The 27114-nt window shown below is 36.0% G+C and overlaps 1 protein-coding gene across 32 annotated transcripts in view; it reads left to right on the top strand.

Annotated features, from left to right (window-relative positions):
• The window catches only part of ZBTB20 (zinc finger and BTB domain containing 20), a 755798-nt gene that overhangs the window by 341727 nt on the left and 386957 nt on the right, over positions 1–27114 (top strand). For 5 of the 32 annotated variants that reach the window (XM_081027942.1, XM_081027914.1, XM_081027916.1 and 2 more), the window contains exon 1: positions 4724–4928. The exons of 25 other annotated variants lie outside the window; for them this stretch is intronic. The gene's annotated coding sequence lies outside the window, so the exon portion shown is untranslated. Of the gene's footprint in view, positions 1–4529; positions 4929–27114 lie in introns of those variants that run through there. 2 more of the 32 variants (XM_081027927.1, XM_081027952.1) reach the window with 2 other exon arrangements.

The raw sequence follows: 27114 nt of genomic DNA, 5'->3' as shown, positions 1-27114 counted from the left end.
CCTGAGCATCATAAGGGTGCTGACCTCCCCGAGAGGCCCATGTGGTTCCCACGGTGCCGTGCTGATGAGCCACCCACTGTGTGGGTGGGCATAGCCACGTCTGCTCTGTGATCCTGCGACAATGACCACTTCTGTTTGTTTTGCCCCTCCCTTTGGTCATTATTCTGGCCTACCACTAAAGGACAAAAAAAAAAAAAAAAGGGAGAGAGAGAAATGAGAAGTGGGATGGGGTTCTAAGGGGACACGTCAGAAACAGGACAAAAGTATGAAAAGCTGCTCATATAGTTCTGGTTCAGAAGCACATGTGTAACATTTCCGCCAACCTATCCATGAATGCATTTTATTTTCTATATCGTGCAACAGTCTGCTAAAAATCACGTTTCCTGATTCTGTTTTCTCATTCCTGGGATCTTGGATCCACCATAAAATGCAGCCAGCAATACAAATAAAGGGTCGTATTGCTTCCTGTCTTTTACTAGTCTTTTTTCCGTAAGTATGTGAATGTGCTTGGAACATTCACTTCATCTTATGCCTAAATATTTTGAAATCAATTTCTCTGCTATATTTCAAAATCCACATTAGTGGCTTATGTTGGTCAATTTCTTCTTTACATTTTATGAAACTTCTGTTGAAAAATTTTAGTAGACTTTGCAATAGTCTCTGCATTTCAATACACTATTTGATGAAAAATGTAACCGTGACTGTACCCATTTTATAGCTGAAAAAGTGGCGACACTGAGGTGCTCAATACTGTTATTTAAGATCGTACAGGGTGTTAGTGTCATTCTACTGATGATACTGGTAGTTATTTGGATACCCTGGGATTGAGGACTTCAGCACATGCTGTATGATATGATCAAAATATTTGCTCCACATTACCCTGACGATGTCATTTAGACATCAGAGATAGGATGACAGAAAACTGAGACGCGGGGTAGTAAATGACTTACAGCAAATCATATAGCAAGATCACAGGAAAGCTGATACTATCTTGGAGTCCTTCACTCTCTGAACTACCCTGACTAGTTTCTGACAAGAAACATTGTTCTCCTTCAGGGGGTCCTAGTCTTCACAGTTGTGAGGCTTGGAGACTTTCGCCGAGAAAGCAGTGCCTCAAGGGATAAGGAACTTTTGAGACAATTTAAAGTTTTTAACTTCAACCTGGTACAGCCAGCCGACTATATCAATCACCACTTAACCATTTCAGAATATTTACTTTCTGATATTCTGGTTTAGACAGAAATCTGAATTTGAAACTGGAATTAAGTCACCTTTCCCCTCCTTCATTATCTAGTTATTACTTAGGAAAACATTTAGGAATCAAGTGTTTCTCTGTGTATGTAAAAATGTTTGAGTTTGGAAACTAAAGTATGTGGACCTTATTTGGAAAAGGTTATAGAAAGTAGCAACTACTTAGAACTGTTTCTGTAATAACTTCTGCTTGTCATCATTTTCAACCAGTGGAGGAAATTTCCTGATGTAAGACTGGAGACTCAGACAATTAGTTAATAAGGAAGAAGGGGCTCAACCAGGCCAAGAGTTTACTAAGTCGTGGTTACAATGCAGGTGTCCTGAGGAGGGAGTACGTGAACTATCTTCCACAATTTTAGTTCCTACCGGTTAGGATTTCCAGTGAGAAATAAACAGTTTCTAGAAAGCTCCAGCTGCCCACGATATCCCACACAGGTTAGTAGGGCTCAGGCAGTCCCTATGCTCATTAACTCATCCGCTGGTTTTCTCGGACAAACCTGATCTCAGCCAGAGGCCATACAATGAGAACCAATAATGGAGACCCCAGACAGTCCCTTAGCCCAAAGAATCCCCAAAGTAGTAAATTCACATAGACATTCAAAGAAATGAGAAGAGCCTTGGTGAAGCCCTTCCAATGACTCCTCCATGAAGGAATACCCCATTTCACCTAGAACCAACCTTATCAACATCAGTAAATGTGTGTCCCACTGGTATTTGTTCCTTTAGGTCAAGAACTGGAGACGACTGCAAAGTATGTGAAGAGGGCATCAAGGTGCCTGGAGAACGCTGGTAGTTAGCTGGTCATTAATAAAGTTCACAGCATCGGATTATCTGAGGAGAGCATGTGGTTATACTGAATGTGGGTCTCAGATAAACTTCTTCATCTCCACCAAATGGGGTGTAATGTATTAATCACTTGGAAAAGGAAGAAGTCTTTTCTAGTTGTAACTGGTAAATCCCTGTGTCATCTATCTCTTTTTTGTCTGTCAGCATTGTTTTCTGAAACACAACCGTTTCAGCTATATTATTAACATCTTCAAAGGAAATTCTACCAGACTACCAAACGCAATTTGCTTTAGCTAAGACTTATTTATATTTATTGTTTAAGGCAGGCTTAGATAATCTATGTGTCATTTGGTCCAGAAATAGTAAATCTTAGTTGTAGATGTTAAGCTTTAACTCTGAATACTTCAAACACCATATACTGTGCTCCTATTCTGGGCTAGTTGCTATGCTATGTACCTTATATACATTTTCTTCTTCAGTTTTCACAACAAACCATTTTAGACATAAGAAAATTGAGCTTTAGCGAACTTAATTAATTTGACCAAGGACGTACAGATAGTAAGCAGCCAAGCTAGGATTCAAACCTAATCCTATATGACTCCAACTCCTTCTCCCCTCTATTTAAGCACTACCTCACGCTGCTTCTAAAGATGTAGACAATTTTGAATTACCTTCTAAGAGTCTATATGCAGTTTTAACAAGGGAAAAGGGGGCTGCCGTAACATGTGGTTCTGTGCTGCCTTGTAATTTCAGGAGCGTTTACTGACCTTTGAAAAAACCTTTTGGGGAAGTTGGAGGAATCATTTATTTTCTCAACATCTCACCCTTAGTACCATATAGCATGCACTCTCTGGCAAGAGTTGTACGTGTGACCACTAAATGGATGTAGGTTTTCTCCATCCTACTGATCATGCAGATATGATTTATCTTATGGTACAATGAAAACAGAAGTACTATGTACATTTTAAAAGAAGATACATAAGCTGGAAAAAAGCAAAAAGGGCAGCATGTGTCATGGATGTTTCCTGTTAGCCTAAGACACTGAAATATACTGAAAGTAAGAAGGACATATATTGTCACAATTTGTTCTAGTTCTGGAGGTGGTGTATACTTTTCTAATGATGTCAAGATATTACAGTTTTGGGGAGCCTTTTTTTCTTAAATTTATTTTTACCATTTTTACCAAAATGTTTACCATTATGGATCTGAAATTATCATGCTTTAAATACCATAGTTCCTAAATGATAGTGTCATTCTAATAAGAGTTTTACAAAGGGTTCAAAGGTTTGCCTCTCCCTAGACTGTTCTTCCTACCAATGATATTCCAACTCTACTTTTAGATACAGTCCATGCACCACTTCTAGGAGCCCTGCCTCGTACTTCTAGGCGTATTTGTGGCATTGCTTTTGCTATGTTGTATTATAATTATCTATTTAGATGTTTGTTTTCTCTTTTGTCTAGTGACTAAAGTGTGAGCTTCTTGAAGACACAAGCTGTGCTTTATTTATCTCTTGGTCCCCAGTATTATTTAGTTCCTAGGATAGAGTAGGTGATCAACAAATATGTTTTCAATTATTAATTAACTTGCAGTCACACACACACACACACACACACACAATTAGATCAGGGACATGAATAAAATTTCCTTTGTATTACCATTGCTAATTGATATGTTTCTGCATGCTCTAGTCACTTTGAGGGAAGTTTTCTAATCTTTGAAAAACTATTTTTTTCCTGTTAGTATTCATTGTTTTCACTCCGAGCATCACCTTTGCACATGGACTCGTGTGCTGTCAAGTACTGATTACTTCATTGAACCACACAGGTGGTGTTAGGAATCTTTATTTTTATTTGTGCACTACCTGTTTGATGGCTTTGTTCAAGCACATTATCTGTATGTGCAAAAAAAAAAAATCTCCCCCCCCATATGGATTGTGACAGTTAACTGGAAAAGTCTCAGTTTAAAAGAAAAAAATCTCAGCATTTAATACAATGCTTAGCATATAGTTGGGATTCAATAAATGTTTGTGGAATGTGTGAACAAATAAGCCATTATTGTTAACTGTTTTGAGGATGAGGTATGAGATTTCTTTTTAAAAGACTGAATGAAGTGCCCGGTATCAGAAAGCAGGACAAGAATAAATCTAACACTTTGTAAGTCTTACCTCCGTGTTTCTAGACTGTTACACCGGCTCCCTGAGAAGTGCCGTGTATGTCGGATTTCTCAACTTCACCCTGCAGTAAACTTTTGCAATCTGGAGGCTAGAGACCTCTTTTGTAAATGTTGTCTGCCCGATGGTGGTGTTGGCACCAAGGAGGCCTTAGCAGATAAAGTGGAGGAACATATGGCTCCCATCTGAATACAAATTGGTGGACATAACATGGTAATTCAGCTGAGATGTCCTCTATATTGTAAACTGAAAGAGTATGATTAGAGGTGTTTATAAACGGCGTCTGAATTCCCCACACACACCCCTTTCCACCCCCTTTCCACTGTAGTTTTATCGGCCTGAATCATAGCCATCTAGCGTCCCAGTCTCACTGTGTTATTTGTTAAAATGGCCAGCGTGAGGAATTATTAATTAAAGCTAACAAATCACCCTGACGAGCTGTGCCCTGGCATGGCTGAAGGTTGATTGGCGAAAGTGTTCTCCTTTGGAGAAAAGACTTTTTGTGCTTGTGACGCAGTCAGGGACGGATTATTGAATATTCAAGTTAGAAGAAAAATCACAGGACAAGCAAATTGAGTATTTACTGGCAAATAATTGCTCTCTTAAGCTGTGGCTCTCTTCCTAAATTCTTAACATTCCCGAGGGTTAGAAAGAAACACAGAAAAATGCATCGGTACATTTCAAAAAATATATATAGACTGATGTTTCAGACTTGTGCAGGTAAGTGTGATTGTGTGTGCATGGAAAGTGAAAGAACAAGGGGAAGCAAGGGAAAGATGGGGTAAATTTTTAATATGGTGAGTTTTTAAAATCAATTTGTTGTTTATTGGAATACTGCTCGATGTATTTCTAAGTTGACTAAGAATTTACTTTCAGTGCTGCATTTATTGTGAAAGTTAGAGAAATGAGAAGGAGGGAGGAGGGATTTCTCAGAGTTACTTTATGTCTATATCAGCAGAAGATTATGTTAATGTTTTGCCCTAATAATAGTTACCAACTTTGCTCAGATATTTGTGGATATGTGTATAAAATTATCACTTGATTTAAGGCTCTTGAGTTGTTCTCAACATCGTTAATTATGAACTGTCTTAACAGTGTCCCAAACACATTTGGGTTTAACTATTGCATTTATTTTTTTTTAAAGTAAACTCTGTTTTACATTAGCATCAGGCTAGATCTTTTTCAGAATTTCTAAAGGGACATTACAGTTTTGGAATATGTAGTTACTTAAACTTAGGGCTTCTGTAATAACCGAAAGATACTTATTGTCAATTGTGTGGTCTTTTTATCTGAAATGTTGATCAGACTACTGAGTTTTGGGGACATTGTGAGATAAGTGAAACTTGTTTAGAGGCTTTTCCAAAACCAAATTTAAATACATAAAAATGTGGTGTGGTGTGGAAATAAAGCCTCATTCTATGTATAAAATGTAGACATTAAGAAACAGAGATACTCTCCCAAGTACAGCTAGGTTATGTGAACAGCATTATCAAAACATATATATCCACTCATGATGCATTTTATATCCTATGAAAACCCAGAAAATGTGCTTTGATCGACAACAAACTGTTTTTGAAAATGAGAATAACTGGCTGGAGAAATAGCATTTTAGGGTTGTAATAACAATGAATAACATGGATTTAAAACAAAGGCATAAACATAGTTTAAACTAAGTTAACCAATTAATAACTGCAAAGTACTTTACCAATAAAGCATCCACATAATAGTAATAGTAATAGCAATAATAATAAAAAAGGAAAATCTGGCAATCTCCCAGAAATTAAATCAAATGACTCTCATAAGGTTTTAGAGAATCAGAATTTTAAAATATAACTATATAAAACTTATATTTTGCCTCCTAATCTATTTCTTGAACCATGCAATATTGTGCTAGTTAAGATTCTTCTTTACTATATCCTATTTTATTAAAAAAAAAAATACAGTTTGCCTTAGTATGTAGGGAGGAGCTCATAAGGAAGTTTAGAAAGTGTTTTTTAAAGGTTTAATTCCCACTGGATAACGTTTTGTCCTCAGATTTCAAGAGGCAGCCTCCTTCAAGTTTCTTGTGATTATTTGAGGGCACAATTTGGTCCATTCTTTTGAAATAGCAAAATGGGCATTTAAAGCATATGTTCAGAGACTAAACCATCTGCCTGCTTTATTATGAAACCACAGAATTATGGGGACTTGGAAAGGCTCAAAAATTGAACCAGAGTTCTATGCAAGGTTAAAAGAAAATACAGCACTTTGATTTTAAAAAGTGTTTTATAACCATTTACTTTTGCTAAGTATTTCATTAGTCTTCTGGGGTAGAATAGTATCATTATACCCCTTTGATATATAGGGAATGAATGGTAAAGTGTAGCTGAGTGACATGAACTTATGGCAAGTAAATGATAATATTTTCTCTCTGATTTAGCACACTAAATTTAAATACCTTTTGAGGTTTGGGATTGACTTGTCAATAGTGAAACTCGTAGTGAATTGGAGAAACATTATAAAATGGTGACTGCTAGAACAAAAATGAAGTCCAGCTGCTAGCTTCTGGACAATCTACAAATGAGTTGCAAGAGACATGCAGAGGTCAGACTAAAAGCACTTCTGTAATCCAACTGTGATGTAATGGAAGTATGAATTGGTGATTGGTTTCCCAAGCTGGGGTGGGTGGGGGAGTGGAATGAGCATTACTTGGCATTATTCTATGGTGGTACTATGTTCCTTTTGTATCTGGAAGGATACGAGATCCAGAAATTAATGCTAGAACAAAAATCAAAGTTAGGTCTCAAACATAATAATATTTCAGCCCAGAGCAGTCGTGCAGTCATATACAGACAAATACAGATGAGTATCATTGTGGAGGTGTCTAATGCCCAGCTAGAGTTCTTCTAACTTACCTGAGTTTTACTAGAATCAGATTCAGACTACCTGGATCACTATCAGAGGAAATGAAGAAAATAGACTCAACCCAGCCTGAAAATAAGCTTTCAGTGTTGAGATTACTTATTAGTACTTGTTGCTTAATGAAAATTATTAAAGGAAAATAATAATGGAGGCAAAGGACTGAAGTGTGTGGTTTGAAGATTCTAAGTTTTATACATACATACATACATATACATATATGTATAAAATACATAGAAGTAAATGATACATAAAAATGTATAATTTTTTTTTAATTTTTTTTTTCAAAATTGTACACTTTGTTAAGCTGATTAAGCCTAGGATTTTTTGTGGTCTGTCTAAAGACTAACACAGCTATAGTTGACTTTCAGAACTGAAGGATGTCAGAATAATGAGCTGGTGATAAAAATACCTATGTCCAATTTCATGTGGATCTTCTCATAGTGATATCTAAATTTTATGCCTCCTTAAATTGCAAACCTACAAATAATCAAGTGACTTTAATAACCCAAAGACTACAAAACACTTCCATTATTTGAGGAAGTTTTTATTTTATATTTTGGGTGTGCTCTGATATATATACCTAAGACACACACACATGCACACACTCTTTGTTTTGTTTTGTTTTCTTCATGTATTTCTGCCACCTTGTTCCAATGAGTAATTAAAATGGTTAAAAAAAGAAAAAGATAATACAGTAAAATACATGAAGTAGATATAGATAAGAAAGATAAACAAAATAAAACAAAACAATGAACAAAGGCAAGAATATAAAAAATGGAAGCAGGAGTGAAGTCAGCATACAAACTACATTTAGTCAAGTGTTATACATTTGCCTTTAAACTTTCTTGCAGCCAAGTTGAAGAGAAAACCATGACAAGTTATGCAATTTATAACATGCATAAGAATAATAAAACAATTTCCATCATTCATTAACTAAAGCTCTTTAAAAATGACAGACTGAGATTTTAGAGAACTCAGTGCTGAGACAACTCCCATTGAAAATAATTATAGGCTGCAGAGACCTAAAGGTCAGAGCAGAGCAGAAGCAATACCTTCCCTGGGACATGTGTGGAGGAGTAGGTATTCAATCTCAGGGGATAAGTTTCTCAGGGGGGTTTCTCGGGACGGGGGGCTAGCAATGATGTTGACAAGACCAAGATCTTATGGAAAATAGGGAATCAAGAGGAAATTTTTAAAAATTATTTCATATAAATATATACATACATATTTTTATAGTAAGTCAAAGACTTAGAAGTCATCCACTTTTATAATAGACATTCAAACACACTTTGTCAGATAAACCTCTTGAGTCAACATTGCTTCCCTAAGTTGTTCATGAAACACTGCAGCACTGCTGCCATTCTTCTCCCTCTTTTACTTTAAACACACTGCCAGTCTTTGTGCGGTTTTAAAAAGAGCCCTTTCTGGCTAGACATGTAATGTTTCTTGACTTTGCATCTTCCCTTGGTTCATTTTAAAAAGTCTTAGCAAACTGCATGGTCTTTATACAGGTAGTTTTAATGGTTAAGTCCCATTGGATAGGCTAGTCCTTCCTCCATACTGTAAAGGTGAAGCATAAAGGTGTTTTTTTCACACTCCTTTTGTAGCCCATAGTAAGTAGTCCAAGGACCACCTGTATCCTAATTACCTGAAGTGCTTGTCAGAAGGAAGATTCCTGGACCCCATTCCGGAGTTCTGAATTAGAAATTCTGAGGATGGAGCCTGGAGATCTGCAGTTTAGGAAGTGGCCCAGGTTTGTTATGTAAACTGAAGTTTGAAAACCACTGTTTCAAGATTATGACTGTAAAATTTCTAGTATATGAACACAAAATGGTAGGCTTTCCACACCACACTTAGTGAGGATTTGCTATATTAACACTAACCAAAACATTAATGTATGTTCAATAATAACTGACAATTGCCTGCTAATAAAACTGGAAAGATCAAGCTTAGAAGAACACTCTGCATTTGTTTGAATGCTTTAAGCCATATCTCACAATTGTAGAAAACATTCTTTAATTTTTGTAGCTATCATTTATTGAAAATCACTATATGCTAAGTCATATGTTGTATCTGGGTATTAGAGAAACAAAGATGAAAAAGAACAAGTCAGTCTGTTGTCTGAAAAAACTCATTATCTAGGATAATTTATTACTACCGGGTTTCCCCTAAAATGAGACCTAGCCTGACCATCAGCTCTAACGCATCTTTTGGAGCAAACATTAATATAATACCGGGTCTTATATTAATGTTTGCTCCAAAAGACGCGTTAGAGCTGATGGTCCAGCTAGGTCTTATTTTGGGGGAAACACGGTACTAGGATATTAACGTCTCCATACTAGGATAAGTGTGAATTGCCCCATAATTTCCTCTTGAGTAAAACTCAAGATTTCCATTGTATTACATCAGTAAAAGTATACATTTATTGATAGTAGTTTTATATTGTAGGACCCTGTTACAATTTGGTAGCTGAAAAACATAAGAAACCCTTTGTAGGGTCCTCTTACTCTTCAGTAGGAGACAGTATCCCCCAAGACTGGGATGGGAGGTATCATGGGGACCTTCTAATTTCATTTCTCCCATCATCGATCAGTTACCAGGATCCTTTCTGAGAGGAGGAGAGAAATGTGTGAGTGAGTGCACCTGACATTATGAAGACTTACATGTCTCTTTTCACTGCCCCCTGAGGAGGCTAAGCTGACCTGTAGGGAATGCTGAAGCCTAGATGGCATCAGCCCTAGCTGTTGACAGCTGGGGCAAATATAGAAGGACTCAAGCTCATTCTGCCAAGTACTCTGCCCCCAAGTCTTAGCAGTGCCAAAAATTGGGTATCGACAGGCTAGAAGGGACATATTGTACATGAAGGAATTTGGTAGCTGCTATGAGGAACAGGATGAGAGCTCAAAATTTCATTGGTGATTCATGTTTTCCTAGAAAAGTACTGGAGATACCCGCCCCCTTTATTATTTTCAGAACAATATGAGAAATGTTATAAGAATTTCTATATCTTTTTCCTTTCCTTCCCCCCTTTTCAACACATATTTATTGAGTATATAGAACCAATACTCTCTTCTAGAAACTAGGGATGCCATGGTGATAAAGTTTCTACTTTCATGATATATATTAGGCATATATATCACGAAAGTATATACATTATATTGTATTAGGGGCAGAGAGGGAATAAAATTACTAAATATAAGATGTAAAGTAATATAATATAAATATTAAAATAAGCTTTATTTTAGAGACACTGCCTACTGCATTCCCCATTACTTCCAATTATATTCATGTTATTTCATAATGTGTGTGTATAAATATATATGTTCCTTGATGCATTAATAAACTTCTCTGGGGAACATACCAGTGCATTGTTGTGGGGTGCTCTTTTTCATGGGGACCTGTATGTAATGTAAGGGGAGAAACAAAGTGCACAGTCAGTCACAAAATTGTTCATTTTCTTCTCTTTGTTCTATGTGTGTGTGTGTGTGTTCTGATTTTGTTGTTGTTTGGTTGTTGTTGTTTTTTAACTGAATGCCAGTGTTCTGGAATCCCAAGGGTCTAACAGGTGGATAAGTTATGAGGTCAATCTTCAAGGGACTAAAGATAACGTAGGGAAGACTTAACAATAGTATGTGACTGTGACATACAGTAAAAATTGTGACACGCAATAAGAGTCTTTGTGACACATGATAAGAATCTGGTTTTATAGATGAAAATTATAACATAATTTAGCCCCGTAGATAAATGACATTATGCAGACTAATTTTCTGTTTCTAGGTAGAAATGATGTTTAAATCTGTCTTAAATGCCCTTCATGGTACAGATTTTGTTTCAACAATTTGTGACTAACTAGGTTTGTTATATTAAAAGGAACCTTTAAATCCAAAGCCCTAATGTTTTTCACATAGTGCTACATTTCTTTATACCATCAGTGACTGAAAAGGATTAGAAATACAATTTTACCTAAAGAGGCATCTTTAGGAAGGAGAGGATACTACGTTGTCAGGATCTGTATTTTAACATGGTAGTGAACTGATATCTAGCCTAACAGGTGCTACATAGTAGGAGCTTAAAGAATTTTTTTAGTTTGAATTACATTCCATAAGACGTGTAGACATCAATGTAGATGTTCTTTTGAAGTATAAACAATAGTAAGAGAATGATGATGCAACAATGTATTAGAAAAAAGCAATTGCGTGGAATCTTGACAACACTGTATGTTAGCTTTTTAAAACTGTAGCCTTGCCTCAGTCTGAAAAGCAGAACTATATAGTGAAAAACACATAGACTTTGTGGTGCACAGCCGTGTGTTTGGTCATCACCTTTATGTTTACAAATCACTATATGATCAGGGATGTGGTATCTCTCGTGTCTAAGTCCTCAGATGGAAAATGGAGCAATAATGGCTTCATTGCATGACATGGGTGTGTAGCGCCTAGAGTTCTTGGAATGTAACCGTACCCAGTGAGTGATATTCACTAACAATAGCAATAACAACAATAAGACATAAAATGAACAATGAACATCAGCTCATTACATATAATATATATGTATATATATAATACACAATGCATATGATCCATACATAATAAGGTGTAAATACTAATACTTGAAATTGCCTTGCTTAATGTTTGACACAGTTGGAACTTCATGTGTAAATTTTTTCTATTTAAATGTCATGAAAAAAGTAGTTATTCCAGTTAAATGAAAATAGAATTCAAAAATCTAAAACTAACTCTATCTTTTGAAAAATGACAGTAAAAGAAAAAAGCTACCAAAAGATGTCTTACTAAAATAGACAAATAATTTGGATTTCATGCAAATGAAGAGCAGGCATTACACTCCACTTCAAATGGTAGAAAGGGTGAATTAACTTGAGACACTCTAAGTGACCCCAAATTTGGATAGTATTAATTGGAAGTATTTTACAGATCAAAAGGCTATTATTTCTAGTTGTGGTGGTAGCTACATATGGAAAGTGGCTGCAGTGATTCACAATACAAAAATAGTTCATTTCTAAATTCAAAATTCTGTTAATGTCACAAACAGTGGGATGTGAAACACAAATGAATTGTGATGACAGTTAAGTCCCAAGCTGCCTATTTTTTCCCCCTTAGATTTGCCCATATTTAGCTTTATATTTTCCTCAGTCCTGAGTTAACTCATCAATATTTGTATTTTCTGAAGCTAGCACCACCTTGGAGCATACCATGTATAGATTTTATTCCTAAATACTCTTCAGTCCTAGGAATTTTGCTCTCACTGCTTTTCTTCACACAGATACGCATTCTTAAATCTTTCTTTACCTCTCATCTTAGGGTCAGTTTCAATGACTTGTTAACCTACAGCCTTCTAGGGCTCGATGTGGTTCTTTCCGCCTCCATTTCTCTCCAGTGTTTAGTGTCATTCCATTCTTCTTCATCTACGGGCTGTTTACACAGGGTACATTTCTTCTTCAATGGGGTGACTTGGGGCAGGCACTTCCTGTCATCCAATAATCTATATTCATTTCCTACTGTAGTTTTTAAAAATCTGTTTTTTTTTAAATGTCACTCTTATCCTTTATGGTGAAAGGTCTTCATGATCCTGGATTTGGGGGAACAAGACTAGATATGCTATTTTATGAACTGAATAAGCTCTCTTTTAAACACAGGCATTCCATATAACCATAAGCTAGATTGTCTTTTGAGAAACGTCATTTAAAAAAATATTTAAAGAGTATTGCTAAAATGAGCAAATTATTTTTTGACTTAATGGATTTTGTAGTGAGATACCAAACTTAACTCACTGGGCGACAGTCCTCACTGAATATGTTTTATCTGGATTTTACTGCATGCAGTGATTTGACTGCCAGTTATTGAGTGACCTCTCTGCACCGAGCATTTTGCATTTAATTCTTAAAACAATCCTGTGAGATAGGTACCATTATGTTCACTTACTAGAAGAGAAAACTTTGACCTAAAGAGGTTAAGGAGTGGAAATAGGATACAAATGTGAGGTTCTAAGACTAAAACTCATCCATTACCACTTGCTTGTGTATGGTTATATATTTATGTTATTGGTAGTGGGAAAGAAGTTTATAGTTAATTGAGGGCATAGCCAATTTCATCAAAGCAAACACAGTGATAAGACTTTGCTGTGTTGTTATTTTTATAGAAATATGAACCCCAGGCAATCACTAGATCTCCAGAAGGCCGAAGCACATGAGGATAGGCAACTTTCTTTATCGCTTCCTTTGGTTTCAGGAGACAGGTTATTACTAGTTCAGAAGAAACTGGATCTTAAAATGGGTGGTTCATAGTTCAGGAATTTCTGACTTCCCATCAAAAGCCTCTTGACTTGTCCTAGTCATTTTCTCTAAAATTAAAATTTGCTAATTATTTTCAGCCAATGTATTCTGTATACCTTTCCCTCACCAAATTTCTGAAGAATTATTATTTTGAGTTGTAGTAGTACTATTTAACACTTTTATAAAAGCAAACAGTATATTTTAATCTATTCATTAATCTATATATTTCTCTTATGAGGCATTAATACCACTTTACTTTTATATAGTAGTTTACAGTTTAAAAAATGCATACAAAAAATAACACTGTCTCTTCCTCAAGCTCACCAAAAGTACAGATATATAATTTAGCCACAATTTTCACATAGCTAAAGCAGTGGTAGGAGTACTGTTCAGATCAAGAATCTTTATTTTCCAGTATCGTACTCAGGCCTAGGTTTCCAATTGGCCCTTGTGTAAGTTGGCTCATCGAGTTCTCTAGTTTTCACTCATGCCCCAACATCTTGCTTTGGGCAAGGATTTGGGGGTTAGTGTGGACTGGCTTACTTTATCATTTTGCCACAACCACTTACTTAAATTGGGTCAGAACCTCTAAGAGGGAACTTCTGAAATTTCCCTAGAATTTAGAGTGAAATTTTAGATAAAGAAAAGAAACTACAACAAAAATTCTGGAACAATATTTCTTCAAATATTTTCCTGAAAATAAAATTATACAAAACTTTATTGTATGTTGCTGGGTTTTGGATTACACATGGCGAATGCTTTTCCTTGGCTGCATTTCTGATGCTCACCCTTCCCCTGGTCACAGCGTTCAATTTATTTCGCTCAAAGTCTGGCCACTGCCAGTTTTGATGTGTGTCTTCATGATAGTTTTTTACTCTAAATTTAAAATGAGGTAGATGTTTCACTGTCACTTTGAAGATTCAGAAAGTTTTATTGTGTATTTATCAAAAATCCCTGTAGAACCTGACCCCAAATCCTGGTTTTTAAACAAATATTGCTATTTTCTACAAATCTGAACACCATTAGCTATTTTCACCTTTCATCTTAATCTCAAATTTCTTCACCTTTCATTTTCTGTAAATTATTGAGTCCTGGAAATATAAGTGAAAATTAACAGTCCTAGAAAATTATAATAGGAAAGTTTGCCATTCATAGTTGTATTCAAAATGGACTTCCTGTCATATTTGTAACCTAAGTGTTTCATTTTCACAAATGTAAATTATATAGATATTAAGGCATATTCACAGTAGCTCATTAGCAAAAATATGGAGGAAATTCCATGTGTAAATGCCCTATCTTCCCCCACACCATGAATCTTGTACTTGAGAAAATATCTTTCCAATAGTGAGATATCATGTTGTGCTTGGGGAATTTTAACATTTGCATTCCTTAGTATTCATGTTTATGAAAAGTATTGAAGACTTATGACCTCTTTTTCCTTGTAACTCCACATGGCTCATTCTAATAAATTTTGACTACAAATTCAATATGGTTATAATCTCAATCATGCCACATTTAAAGGTAGTGTTCTAGACTGTGTTTCTGTGCCAGCATGACCCTACAAGGAAAACGAAACCAAGCCTCGCAAAACCCTCGGTGAAAGAGAGAGTAAAATCGGGCTTGCGAGAACTGTTTTGAAAAATGGTTTGAATAGTAACCACCAAACACTTGTTGTAGCCATTTCGAGCTGTAGAGTGGACAGTACACAGGAAAAATCAAACAAAGGGAAAGATCTCTATCTGTCACAGATGAAACCTAAAAATACCTGGAAGACCAGTTCCCTCTCTACGCATCTATTATTGCATTCCACTCAAAGGTGCTGGAAAAAAAAAAAACCCACCAACTTCTACTAGAACAAAGTGTCCAGACAAGCAAGTCTGTAAATAATTAAAAGAATAAACTAGAGTAGAAGAAGAGAATTGAAGGGTAGGGGGAGGAGATTAGGCACTTAAAATGTTGAGTACACCAAAACCAGAAAACCCAGGGAGAGAAAGAACTTGTTCTTCAAAAGCAGTTGCCTCCCATCCTTCACCAGTAGCACAGAATTGATAGTCTGATAACAGAAGCCCTTTCGGTAGGTGGGAGGGAGAACACTGTCTTCACCAAGGCGTCACTAGGTTTTCAATTGCCCGGAGCCATCTGATCAGTGCGTCCTTGTTTCTAGAATTGAGTAAACTGAATCAGGATGAACAACATATGGTTTAATAGTTAACTTTTAGAACAAGGGACAGGGAGATGCTTTTATGCCTCGGTCCCAGCATTCGTTCCAATCTCATTGCTAAACTCTGTTCTGAGAGCATTTACAGCTTTCCGGGGAGTCTGACTTTGGCTGAATCCTGGAGATAGAAATACAGCCTTAATGACCTCCTTGTCCTGGAGTCTCCCTTAAAACAGGTGAATTTTTGTGATAAACATGCTCTGAAATCCGAAGTATTGGTCTTAATATCATAACTACTAATATTATTATTACTCCTTTCTGATATTGGTAATTATCTCTCCATTTTCCTCTTCTAAGAATAAGTGAAAGTTTTTGGGAATATGCAGAGTTGTTTTCTCACAGTTTCTCTGAGAAAGTTTGGTGTCTTCTTCCAAGTTGGAAATTTGAGATATTTTGAAATATAGCTGTATGTGCAAGTCCAAGCCTGCCTTTTAATGACTATGGATAGAAAAGATCCTAAAAACAATCTTATGCTACAAAGGGAGAGGACAAAGGAAGGGAGAGAATTGTGTATTTTGTCTGAGTCAGCCCTCCGTGCTCAGTGTTGTTTGGGCAGTGTTCTTTTTATGAAAGTCTCTGCTTTCTTAGAATCCTAATCAAACTCTTCCCCTATGACTAAGAGAATATACCCAACTCTTAGCATCTTCCCCATCTCTTCGAAAGTAGAGTAGCTGTGGACTAGGATTTAGTATACTTGATGAATGGGCACTGCGTTATGAAGAAGTACTAAGGGAAAGGAGCAACAAGAAAATTGAAGGCAAATTCGTGATAAGCACTGAGGTCATGGAACCAACTGTTGGAAGAATCTGGCATGGAGTTGCTGTTAGTATTACAGCTAAACTAAGCAGCAACAGTGACAAACAAACAAACAAAAAAAACACACAGCATACTTCTCACTCCCCTCTCCCTGATTCCATTGTAAAACAACCACCGCTATAAAAATAGCCCAGCAAAGAGAAAATGCACGTCTCTGTGTTTTTGGTATATGATTATATATCTTTATTGTAGTTCCTCTGCCACACATTAGCAGAGTTATTCGCTCCTGGTGTTTCTCAAAGATCACCTTTATGCATGTCTCCATAGTTGTTCTAATAGCGTTACTATTCTCTTTTCTTCATGCTCTCCTTTTATTTGAGCTCTTTTTTTCATGTATGCAAAGAGGCTGTTTCTCTAGCTCCCCTGCATACATTCTCCATGTCACTAGGACAAATGAGTGTTTCCATATGATGCCTTTTAATGTGATGAAATAGCAACAATAGATTTCGAACAATATTTTACCAGTATTACTGAAAAATTAGCAACTGTATATTTTATACACACACAGACAAGCTACATGAAATGCGAGTTCTATTCATGTCTGATCTCTTCTGCGTTTGTGCAGTGACTATTGCTGTAGCATCTCGGCATTTTATGTTATTTTCTCTTATTATTATTTACCACCTGATCGTTCCAAAGTGCTTTTTACAATCAGACAATTTCATTAACAACCCATTCCCTCTCTCTTTGTTTTTCTGCACCCTTGCATATAAAAGTATCAGGCATCTTAGCAGCTCTATCAGATAAATTACAGGAAAAAGATCGAGTATTGCTGACAGGGTGAGGGAAATCACAAAGCATCTCCTAAAATCCAGTTTATGTTTTATACCATCCAAATAATAATATTACAGGAGTGTATATATAATATATGTTAGAGTGGAAAGTACAGTGCATGTGCACACTTTTGCAATGGTTTCCACCATTCCAATAATCAGGAATGGGAGCTGAGCATGGGAGTACCATCTGCACTTCATACATAGAGCGGTCTGGGCAATTGCACCTTCTCATCGTAGAAAACTGGTCATTTCTTATTGCTTCCTGAGCTTCCTTTAGCCCAGAATTATAGAAGTCAATTTGTTGTAAAATCCAAAAAGTTACTGTTATGTTTTTCAAGCTTAGGAGATAGAGACTTGTTTATGAAAAGGTTCATTGTGATTAGAGATAAAAGTGCGTGGTTGGTACCTTAACAGTTTGATTGAATTAAAATCAAGTTCACTCTGAGGTTTCTTTCTCAGCTCTACTCCTTGCTTTCTCTTTGACTCCAAGCTAATTGCATAACCTCTGGTTGACTTGTGCCATGTCTACACATTCAAAGTGCAATTCAGAAATGAGGTGATTAATCTAACTAATGTACGCTATAACGTTATTTCTCTAAATACTTCCATGAGAGAATTTTAGATTTCTGACCTAAGCAGACAGTAATAAAAACGAACAATTTAATGCACAATCGCCTTTTATCCTCAGACAACCCTCATGAAGTAGATGCATCAGAATCACTTGGAGGGCTTGTTCGAACACAGATTTCTGGGCCCCACCCCAAGAGTTTCAGATTCTGAGTCTAGCTAGAGTACAGACGGATAATATGCATTTCTAACAAGTTTTCTGGTAATGCTGCTGACTAGGACACTTTTAAAATCACTGCAGTAAGAGAGATGTGGCTTAAGTACAGGAAAGGAAACTGAGGCTGACATTGTCCTCAGTCACGGCAGTGAAGTGGCTCAGTGCCAAGAAAAACCTAGGACTTCTGAGCTGAAATCTCACTGTCTTTCTACGACACACATTTTTTTCCCTTTACTTCTAGTACTTTTATGATTTGAATAACTTTCGGTGGCCTTGAGATCCTGAGTGAAATAGTGTTGTAAGGGACTGGTAATTGGATCTTTCCCCTTTGGATTTAGTAGCTCCTCTTTCCAGATTTGTGGAAGGAGAGGAGGAGGCCATTCTAAATTTTAGTGATTAGCTTTGGTACGAAGGGCTTTCAAGCCCAGCCTATACTTCCCTTTGGGGATGACAGTAATAACTTTGAGTCTTCTTTGTGTTCATTCGTCATAGCCTGTAGGTAGATATGACAGGTTCTCTTTGGTGAGCTTGTGCCCTATTCTTCTGTGACAATGCTTTGTAAAAATGTCCACATGTATATTACCTCTATAGTCAAGACGAACAAACGTGGCAGGGAGTACACGGTGGGGCGGGGGAAAAGCCACTGCAGAGAGACTGAGGATTTGGTTTCTACTGCTGTCTTACCCTAGTGTAGTGGTTTGTCATTCAGGCTGCCTGTTACAGTCACCCCGGGAAGCTCTGAAACAAACATCCATGCCTGGGCCCCATGCACAAGAAATTCTGATTCATTGTTCTGGGGGTAGGGTTGAGCATCAGTAGTTTTTAGAAGTTTCTATGCGTGATTCTAATGTGCAATGTGAGTAAAGAACTACTGGCCTAGTGGTTAAGAACCTGGATTTTGAAATCAGACAGGTCTGAATTCGTATCTTGACTCTTCCACTTAACTGTGCAACCTTGAACAAGTTTTTTAAATCTCTGTCCCCTTTAGTTTTCTCAATTGTAAAATGCGAAATAATAACATTTGCCTTCTAGGAATTTGTGAAAATTAAATGAGATGATACATTTAAATGTTTGACATAGTTCCTGGCTTGTGGTATAGATCTATTCCATGTTAGCTGCTGTTATTACTATAATGCACATTTGGTCTCCTTACCTGTAAAGTGAGTGGGACACTTAATGAGATGGAGGAAAAATATCTTGGTATTCTTCATAAATGCTTATCTCTCCCCTTATCCACATTATCTTTCTCACTGCCATCTTGCCCTTTTCACTTTCTAAATATACATATTTTGTTAGGTACAGTCTTAGACAGACTCAACCTTTATTACCATGTTTTACCAACTATTACTATCCTGTCCTCCTTTTTCCCATTAAGATTGAAAACTTGAGTAATAGAATGAATCCACTGAAATTCCATATGGGGCAATGGAGATATGATGTATGATTGACATATAGGTTTAAGAAACAAATAGAAAAGCTTTGTAAACACGCACAAAAACTAACATGGCTCCTCAGTTGATTGCTGTGTTTCTGCTACCACCCACTCTAAGAGTTCAGTTACTGGTGTTTTTCATCACAGAGGAAGAAGGGTGCCCTCACCCTTAATCATGAAGATGATCACAGTTTGTTAATTCCCTTCATTTTTCCTGATTTCCTCCTATAAGTTTTAAAGAAGCCTCAGTACACAGATGAATAGTAATAATTTTTAAGGCAGTCGTAGTTTTCTAAGCCCATTTGCCTATGTTTATTAGGTTATACTTTTCAGATTATATCACCAATTTGAAAAATTAGATCCTTTTTACAAAAACTCTCCTTGTATCTCCCTTAAAGTATACAAATTATGTTTTTGGATGGGCAGAGAGGAATTATTTGATTGTCCAATGAAAGTACAGATGGTTCCATTTCCCTTGACTCATCGTACAGCACACATTAGTCAGGTCACATGCCTATTTGGGAATTTTTGTAGCACTAGGTCACTTGCCGAGCTTTGGGGCACATAAAAAACTATTTGCCTGGCTTTTAAGTTTGTGGATCTTACACTGTGCCTGGCATGGAGATAGGAAGGACATTTTTTTTCCATTAAGCGTTTTCACTGTGTTTGGAAAGGAAAAGTTGAAACAGAGTCCCTACTGAGATTTTAACATGTTGCATGGTGGTAACCATAGGAAATAGGGAAACACAAAATTTTGGGACAGAAGGAAGCCGAGGAGTCCATCTCAGCTTGTCCTCACCTCTCAGATACCAGTTGGATTCTACAATATTATTTTTATCTAGGTGTGTATCTAATGCCTTGTATTTCTATAGCTTGTCTTCTGATCGAAGAGAAACATTGCTACCGATCATGGTGGAAAAGATTGCTCTCTAAACCATGCTCGGTTCCCTCTTCTGGAAAACACAACGGAAACATTCATTCAGATGTTAATAAAGCTAAATCATGGATGTTTTTATTTGGAAAACTCCATTTTGATGTTTAAAGGGATTCTCAAAAGGTGTTATGATAGAACCTATGTAAACTCCGGTTATGGAGAAAAGTACTTGTTTCCCATAATATGTATAAACATAATAATGGCATTTTCTTCTTCATTAAATTCAGAGTGCTTAAATTCACCCAAATGTGTGCACACATGTGAATGCACACACATACATCCTCCACCTGCCTCTTCCTTCACCTGCCCTCTGCCCTAACACCTGAGATCAAAAATGCTGAAATCTAAATCAGCTCCCATCTCTGAAAGATTCTATAATACAAAGTAAAAGAGCTTATCAAACAAATCCATTGAGATTCTTTCCTAATAACTTAACTACAAACATTTTAATGTACGCTTGTGTGTGTGTGTGTGTGTGTGTGTGTGTGTGTGTGTGTGCGCGCGCGCCCGCGCGCTTTCTACCGGCAGGGAACATTTTTCAAATAATCTGGTTCGATAGTGGGAGCTCTATTGAAAAGTCACCAGTTGGTTAACTTTATACCTGTGCTACTAGTTTCTGTTTTCTTTCATTATATAGCAGTTATTGGGACTGGGATCCTAGACGCCACTTCCCATTGTTGCATTTGAATAGTGAAATAGAGCTAACCAAATAGTAGCCGTGGCTATCAATAATTTTTTGATACACATTCAATGTGGCAGCAGCTGAATTTTCTTTCTCATACCCACACTAGCAAAAAACCTTAAAATGAATTACGAAAATTCAAACTGATGAGTTTCTAAAAAATCTAGCTCTTACCAGTTCAGAGATAGTAAGTACCTCACAAGACTGGCATTAACGTTGTTATTGCCATTTCACACTGGACCACCCCAGACTGCGTAATGCTAGACTCACACAATAGCATTAGGTTTTCCATAGTCTACTTTTTGAAAGGTAAACACCATGTACACATGAGCATAGATGAAATAGCTCAGAAATACAGAGGCCGTAACACCGGCCTAGTCCGTAGCGGCAGGGGAAGGTTTGCTCACACAGCAGGTTGAAAGGCGGGTGTCAGAATGTCAGAATGTCTGTGCTCCAGCTCAGACTCTGCCATTTAGTGAGTTAATGTAGATAAAGGGTCTACTTCCGTGTGCATCAGTTCCCACATCTGGCTCAATCTCAACCTAAAAACCTCTTGTATTTTAATAATGATCAAAGTAATTAAGGTGTTAAATTATTTTGAAGTGATCGATGTTATATATACACATAATCTGTGAGTGGTAAAGTTTTAAATGGGAATTGGGACCAAATTATTGGGAAAAGCTTCCTTGTTCCAGATGTTGGAGACAAATTGAATGATGTCAAAACCTCAAAGATTTGCACAGATTGGCAACAAACATACAGCCAGACAGAAGAGGTTGGTTGAAGTAGGGCAGTTACAGTGGATTACGATTTTTAAATTAATGGAAGTCATGGGAGACACTGGACTCTTGAGGAAGCTGATTCAAATGTGTTTTGCCTTGTGAATTCTCTGCTCTGACACAAAAGATGACGTGAGAGGGCTTATTTGTCAAGGGGAAGCTCTGGTGAGATACAGGGGTTTTACCCTAAGACTGTTCTCAAACTTGATTGTACCTAACAAGCTGGCTTAACATGCAGGTTCTAGGGCCATATCCCTCATATTCTAATTTAATGGGGTTCTTGGATGAACCTGTGACTCTTCATTCTAACCAGCCTCCCTGACAATTTGGTTGCTGACGTCCTTGAGAACACAGCCTGAATCTTCTGTCATAGCCATTCAATTCTCCAGTCTTCAGATGATATGGTTTCTGGTATGGGAAGTACCGAAGGTTATTTAATGCTCTGTAAAGCCCTTTAGACAGAACTTTTTATTTGTTTCAATGGAAATTCATTATCTTTGAAATTTTCTCTGTTTGTTCCTACTAAATTGGCATGTTTTGGCATTTAGGAAAGAATACAAATAGATCTGTTCGGTCAGAATTTTTACTTAATTGGCACTATAGGATCTATCAGAATAGGAAGTCTTTTACACATTTTGGTATTTTTTTTGTCCTCTTTTTATGCATATGCCGAGCTGTCTTCACAGAACTAAAATGAATTTTAAAAACATAAATGAACAGTTCCATTTAATATATTTATCACATATTGTCGTACGAGGTACTAATGCCATCTGATCTAACCTCTCTAAAATCTTTGAATCCATAAGGGTAAGCAGGCAATATCCCCATTACTAAGAAAATTTTATCATATGAAAGAAAAAAATCTCTCTATCTTATTCCACATATTCAATTCCCTTGTCATTTTACATTATAAATAAATAACAAACCAATTTGGCACATGCCCACCGATTAAAAATAAAAGTTGTCAGAGTGAGAGAAGAAAGACAAAAATATGAATTATTAATTATAATATTGAGCAGCACAAAAAGCCTAACATGAAATGATATCACTTAAAAAGAGATTTTATCAAGATAAAAATGGGACAATGATATAGTCTTTATCATACAGTTTGCATTGTTGTCATTTTAAGCCAGAAATATATTTACCATATCTACTATATTGATATCAAATTTGGTGAAAAGATATTTTAATCATGGCAAATAGAGAAGTTATTTATGGAATAGTAGCATAAAAGACAAGCTTAATTTTAAAGTCATACGTTAAATTATCATAGACCCGGTAGCTATATTCACTATAACATGATATCCTTTCATATTATTACTTTCCAAATGTCCAATACTGGAAGAAGCAAGAACACTTCATTAGAAGAAGAATGATGTTTTTCTTTTTGAGATGAGTTTGGAAGTTTGCACAGTTCATATTGAAATGAGAATGAATGTGTGTGTGGTTTTTTTTGTTTGTTTGTTTGTTTGTTTTACCTAAATGGAGGTTTCAAATGACTGTACATTGAATACTGGCTTATAGATTTTCAGGAGAATAGAGTGTTTTCTTCTCAAGAAGGGACGATATCAGAGCTTTAATGGAAATATTTCCAACTATATTTTCCTGCATCAGTTACACAATATTTGTGACAGACTTGAGTATTCTTTTCCTAAGTAGGCTAGGCTAGCGTTTTGTTTTCAGTAATTTAAAGGTTTTATTTCTGATAAAGTTTCACTTGTTTTATGAAAGGTCTTAAAATTTCATGTGGAAACAAAGGCAATTCTGAGAAAATTCTCCACATTTGTAGTAATCTCATAGGAGTTATTCACATAGATTCTGAGAAAAAAAAATCTTCACTAGCTATTCCCATGCATAGCAAGATGGGTTCTCTTTAGTGGTATTTTTATTTTAACACTACAGAAAACTTCCTTGACTTGTGTTAAGTTTGCTTGTTTCATTTCAGTTGGTTTTGTTCATCCTGTCTTGATAGTTTATTCTCTCTGGCGTGATGTTATATTACCATCTCAATTTCCTTGGCAGTTATCTTTGTTTTTGTTTTTTAACTGAATTTAATGCTCATGGAAGTTGAGAGGTGGGTCCATACCCAGGCAGAAGGCAAAAAGGCGCACATCTGCACACATCTTTGCATAAAGCAACTGTTTGGTTTTTGTTGCCTTCATGAAATTTTTTCAAACAACCAAATACTTGAAGCCCTTTTTAATAAAAGCTTTTGTGTCATAGATACTCTGTTTCAATGTCTGCCAACATGGATTCTAATTTTAATTTATCTTGTCAATCAATTTCTAACTTTGGCTTTTTCAAATACATCATCTTCATTGCTATTTTCATCACCACCAAGCATTTTTTAAGCATCCCATCTATATCAGTATTCACAAAGATATTGCCCCCTCAATGCAGGTTATGCAGTAAAGAAATCAAATACAGTAAAAATTTCCATTTGTCTTAGGTCTCATTCTGTTCTTACAAGTAGTTGCCACTTGATAAAGTACATTAGTCCTTCCATTTTTTTCTTTTGTTTCTGGGGGGGTTCACTGATTTCCGCCATGTACCGCCCATTTCACAGCTGCTCTCATCAACTGCTCACCCTTGGCATGATTTATATTTAATAACATCCAACTTTTTGCCCAACTTTGATAACCATTAGTTTCAATAAATTCTTCATAATGGTGAGTTCTTCCTTGAGTTTTATTTTTAAACCACTTAGTAGAAACTAGAAAATAGCAACAAGCAATGACCAAAAAAGCAAGTACAGAACTACGTAATAAAGCAATCCTATTTGATGATTGGGCTGGAGCTGAAGAGATAGCCAGTCAGACAGAGAACATTCTAGAAATGAAGAAAAAAAAATTAAGTAGAACATTATTCCAGAAGGGAAGAACATAAAGTCAATAAATTGTGAGTAAAAACGGGTCATAGAAAAAATAACCAGAAGAACACAACAGGCTTTTAGGTGTTTAGCAATTTTAATGATTACAGTAAATAATTTTATTGAGAGCTTTTTATGTGCTAGGCAACATGCTAAGCAAGTTTCATTCATATTGCATTTTTTTTTTTTACTAAAAATCTATGAGAATAGGTGTTCTTATTATTTCCTCCATTATACACAAATGAAAACTGAGGCTTAGGACAGTTAAAGCAATTTGCCCAAGGTCACATAGCTAGGAATGTGGAGCCAGAACAGAAACTCAGGTGCATTCTTAACCTTTACACTGTGGTAGCTTTCACTTGACAGCTTTTGGAAAACAAACACATACATAATTCTGGTTTGACCACTCTTTACAGAGACCATGAAAAACCTCAAGTCAATTTTTCAGTGATTTATACTTCAGTGTTACAAAAGTTCGAAACATTTCCATAGTAGAGCATAGTTCAGGTTTTAGAAAAAGGATCTTTCCTCAGGTTTGCTAATTTCATTCTCTGTCGTGGTGGAAAGTCATTTTTGACTCACTCTTTTTCTTCACTATAGCTAATGGCTGATGAACATTAGGAAAAACTCTTCTGGAGGCTTTTAACAAAATATATTTTGAATAAATGTAAAATAAATGAATAAATGTCCGTGTATTACATAATTAATATAAGCAGTGCTTCTTAGATAATTAAAGAGATTTCCATTAACTTATTTCTTGGTTACTACTGGTTAAATTTTAAACTAATATGTTAATTCTGATAATCTGGCACTGTAAAAATATCTGATAAATTTCAGGTATTGGCTAAATTTAAGACAAGGTGACCGTTTTCTATGTGTGGTGATTTTATGATAAACAATCTTTTCCTCGGTATAAAAATATCATCATTCTTAAGCTTGAATTAGTAGCTAGTATATGAAATCCAGTTTGGGTCCAGTGTATCTGCTATATACAGTGGCCTGAGGCAGTCAGTCAATAAATTCAGAAGCTGAGCAGCCTGGAGCCAGAAGCATACAATTCAAACTGCCTTGAGTTTCAGGATTCATACCAATTATTTGACCCAGAGATTCTTTTATATTTTATCTAAACCACAGAACCCTCTTTTCAAAATAAATCTTATTGGAACTTTTACACATAAGATAATGAGTAGTATTTTATTAAAATAAACGCATTTCATAAATTGAAATTATTTATCATATTAAACTTAATAAAAACATTATGGCAAATAAGAACATTATGGCAAATATACCAAGAAGTGGAGACTCAGGATTGGTATTAGCTTAAGCCTTTAGTGTATTTTTGTATAAGGAATAGAGTACTATATATGGTGTCATAAAAATCATGAGACATAGGTAAGTAGTTGCATATAGTAAGTTTTGTTTGTTTGTTTGTTTGCTTGCTTTTTAAACAGCTTGCCTTTCAATCTCAGAGCCTTAATTTGAGGCCTGCATGAATACTAGCTAACCTTATTGTACATATTTAATTTATACATGTTGGTTTCCAATATGTTCTAAAAATTTATATAATACATTTAAATTTTGCATGTCATTTTTATCACAATTATAAATTGATACAAATATGTAATTTTTTAAATTTATACAGAAGGTGCCAAAAATGTATACACATTTTAAGAGAGGAAAAAACTGTGTTAAAACTATGCTGATGGTAACCACTTTGAGCACCTCTTGTAAGTGCCGAGGACAAATGTGTCTTGTTATTGGTATATATTGAGTATTACAATTTTTTTTTGAGTATTACAATTTTAATGCATTTTTTTCTTTCTTAAAATGTGTTTACATTTTTTGGCACCCTCTGTATTTAATTAAATATTCAGTTGCTCAATTGTCTCTTTGTAGTCTTTTCTTTGTAAGCTTGGGGACCATGAAGCATAGTTTGTAAACCACTAATCTGGTTCAAATTTTTAGGAAGTCAGCTTATTTTCTCTTTGTGTTCCTCTGTTATTTAAGGACAATTCCACCCTGTGGGGATGCTTTATCTTGTGGATTTTGGTATACAATCGTTGCCCCATATCTATGGTTTTGCTTTCTGCAGGTTCAGTTTGACTGTGGAGTCAAATGTTGTCTGAAAATATTAAATGGAAAATTCCAGAAATAAACAAGTCGTAAGTTTTAAAGTGTGTACCATTTTGTGTAGCATGATGAAATCTCTCATCATCCTGCTCCATGCAACGTGAATGTGACTCATCCCTTTGTCCAGCACATCTGTGCTGTATGTTCTCCCCTCCCAGTAGTCACTTAGTAGCCTTTTTGGTTATCAGATTGACTGTGGCAGTATCACAGTGATTGTCTTCAAGTAACCCTTAGTTTAGTGAATAATGGCCCCAAAGAGTAGTGATGCTTGCAATTCAGATATGCCAAACAGAAGC

This window comes from Rhinolophus hipposideros (assembly GCF_964194185.1).
Source record: "Rhinolophus hipposideros genome assembly, chromosome: 2".
Taxonomy (NCBI): domain Eukaryota; kingdom Metazoa; phylum Chordata; class Mammalia; order Chiroptera; family Rhinolophidae; genus Rhinolophus; species Rhinolophus hipposideros.
Note: the sequence above shows the minus strand (reverse complement) of the source record. Positions and strands in the feature narration are given on the sequence as shown.